A 3593-nucleotide genomic window follows, 5' to 3' on the forward strand; every position below is an offset into this window, starting at 1 on the left:
TCCGCCTCGCTTCTGCCACCTCACGCCTCGCCGCCTCCGCCTCTGCCTCCGCCTCACGCCTTGATTCTGCTTTCTTGCTTTCTGTTTCTGTTTGGTGTTGTTTCCTGCTTTCTTGGTGGTGGTCTTGGTGGTGGTGGTGGTGGTTGGTGTTGGTGTTGGTGTTGGTTGTGGTGGTGGTGTTGGTGTTGGTGGTGGTGCTGGTGGAGGAGGTAATTGTGTTGGTAGTGGTGAGGGTATTTTGGTCTAAAAAAAATTAAAAAGACGATTTTAATACGAAAAAAACGTTAAGTATGATTCTAAATCGGAAATTACGTTAGGGATTATTTCGATTCTGACCCTCAACGTGAGGGACCAAAACAATACTTATCCCTTTTAATATATAATATATGTAATAATTAGTAAAATAATTAATAATATTGTATCATATTTAAATTTTTATTTTAATTTATATTATATATGTGATAATAATTATATAAATTTTAAAATTTTATTTTATTTATTAAATTTTATTAATTATAACCGTAGTGGATAGAGACGGAATGAGTTAAGATTTAACTTTTCATTACATGTGAGTAGAAACAAAACAAATTTTATGTGAGTTATTGTGGGATAAAACAAAATCGGATAAGATAAAAACCTCCCCTACCCACCCCTAACCACAAATGAAATATAAAATAGTAAAAAGGATCGTGGATTTAAGATAGGGCATACGTATGCGTAGTTATAACTAGGGCTGGAAGTGAGCCGAGCTGAGCCGAGCTAGACCAAGTTCAAGCTCGGCTCACGAAAATTGAGCTTGGCTCACGGCTCGACTCATTAACAATCGAGCTTATTTCTTAAGCTCAAGCTCGGCTCACCAAAAGCTCACGAGCTGGCTCAAATAAGAGAAACATAGATACATAATCTATAATTTTATAACAATAAATTATAACTTATATATTTTTAAAAATATTTAAAAAGATCAATTTTATATATTGTTTATCTATCAATAAATTATAAATTTTTTATTTATGTCCTATATTAAAATTATATATAAAAAATAAATATAAATATTAAATAATTAAGATATATATATATATATATCGAGCCAGCTCACGAGCTAATGAGCTGAGCTTATCTAAGCTCAAGCTCGGCTCATTTAATTTATGAGCTCAATTTCAGGCTCAAGATTGGCTCACCAGCTCACGAGCTTAGCTTATCGAGCTGTTAACGAGTCGAGCTCGAGCTGGCTCATGAGCTGGCTTGACTCACTTCCAGCCCTAGTTATAACCACAGCCACAGCTTATTGTTATAGGTAATGAAAAAATAAACAAAAATTATGTGGCTATATAAGTGTATCATAATGTGACGATCACATACATATCTAAAAAATGAACAAAATAAAAATACAACCTTACCTACCACTTTATGCACACTACAATTTTATTATTGTGATTTTCTTTTTTCACCAAACCCTCTTGCTCAGTACACACCTTCTTCGTCGTATGAGATATATATTTTGTTTTTCGTATTATTCATTACTGTTCTTATTGATCGTATATTAGTTTATGCCTACCTTAGTTTCTTAATTGATATTAATATATACTTACACATATAATTGCAGCACATATAATCCTATAACTATATATAAAAACAAAGTTGATTAGATAGTGCGAATTCGACGAGTCATGCACCAAGATTATTGCCAGTAATGATTCATATTAGCATCCAGCCAGTATTTGTAATCCGCATACATCATATACATCATGCCTCATGTGCACAATATACATGGTATTGTGTAATGTATATGTAATGCAATTATTTAATCTAATATACTTTAGTTTGGTCCTTTTCCTTTTATCAGTATATATACCAAAATTTGCATCGAATAATTAGTGGATTAGAATGGATTAGTGGATAATTTAGTGTAAATAAGATAGAATGGAAGTTTTTTTGGTCATTTGTTGCTTGCATTGATTGGAGAATAATATTTATCTTTTTTTACATTCTATCCTCTCTTATCAATAATTTTTTTTTTTTAAAGATTCGGGGGTCGTTGACCACAAAAGAAGCAAAGAAGCCACAAGAGACAGAAAAAAAAAATACTCAGGATCCTCTTAGACGAAAAAATCCCATACAATTAAAATCCAAAGCTAAAGTAATATCTGGAGGAACAGTGTTAAAAATATGCAGGTCGAAAAGTAGATGTTGTCCTTTTTTTACTAACACATCCACAACCGAATTAGCTTCTCAAAAAGAGTGGGACCAAGAAATATTTGCAATTTTACCAGCATGAATACTAATATCTTCTACAAGAGGAGCACAAGGGTAGTTAGCAGGGCACCCATTTTTCAAAAGGTGGAGGACAGAGGCAGAGTCTGATTCCACAATAAGGGTTGTAAACTCTTGAGCAATAGTAATTTGTAAACCACGGGCAATGCCCCACAATTCAGCGTGCGTTATCGAGCAGCTTTCAAGATTGCAAGAGAAACCCAGAATAAACCTCCCTAAGTGATCCCTAAATAAACCACCACAAACAGCACTATTTAGATGGCCTAAAAAAGATCCATCCACATTGAGTTTCAACACTTTTTTCGGTGGCGGAAGCCATCGAATGAAACACTGCGATTCAACATTGATAGTACTCTTTCTTTGGTATTTATCAATCTTTAAGACCTTATCAGTTCGGGCTTTAATTTGGTGCACAGCCATGGAAAATGGGATAATCTTACCCTCAAAGATAAATTTATTGCGGCAGAACCAAAGAAAGGCAATAACAACACCAAAGAGACAAGGCTAGTGACTTGGGCGCCCCAGGTTGCTCTCCAACCAATGAACGGCGTCCGTGTTGAAGAAGGAATGTGCTTGGGCAGCAGGGATGAAGACATTCCATATGTTCCTGGCAAAATAACAATAACGTAAGACATGCTCCACTGATTCTTCATGCTGAGTGCAGCGAGGGCAAGACGAGTCTTGAGTTAGGTGGAACCTTTTTTGTTCTGCATTAGTAAGAATGGCTTGGCGTGCAGCGAGCCATAGAAAGGAGCGAGTTCGTTCGGGACCCTTCCAGCTCCAAACCAAATTAAAGAGCCGATTGGGGTTGCTAGGAGTGTCTTGAATGGCTTGATAAGCTGACTTGAGGCTAAATGCTCCATCGGGTGATGGTGCCCACGCAATATGATCAGCTGGCTTCCAAGGGGAAGGGGGGACAGCGCCATGATTCTTTTGACCACATCCTCTGACAGGATCTCCTTGAGCCTCACAATGTCCCAGGATCCTGAAACGGTAAAAAAATCAGTCAATTTCACAGAATAATCAAACTCATTACTTACCTGAGTTGTGTGATGTTCAAGCCTCCCTAACAGAGGGACCCAGTTATGCTTCCAAAAATCTATTGTAGAACCATCCCCGATACACCAAATATGGTTAGACTCCACAATATCCCAGCTGTCACAAATTCCTTTCCACAAGTTAGAGCTACTTTGTTTCCGTTCCACCTTCAGAATTATCTCATTTCACTACAAGAGGTCCGGCAAATAGCGGCGGCCGGTTTGCAGCGGTTGTAGAAATCCGCCGTTAAATGTAAATTAGCGGCGGTTATTGCAGCGGTCGGG

The sequence above is a fragment of the Arachis ipaensis genome, chromosome B08 (genome assembly GCF_000816755.2).
Source record: "Arachis ipaensis cultivar K30076 chromosome B08, Araip1.1, whole genome shotgun sequence".
NCBI lineage: Eukaryota > Viridiplantae > Streptophyta > Magnoliopsida > Fabales > Fabaceae > Arachis > Arachis ipaensis.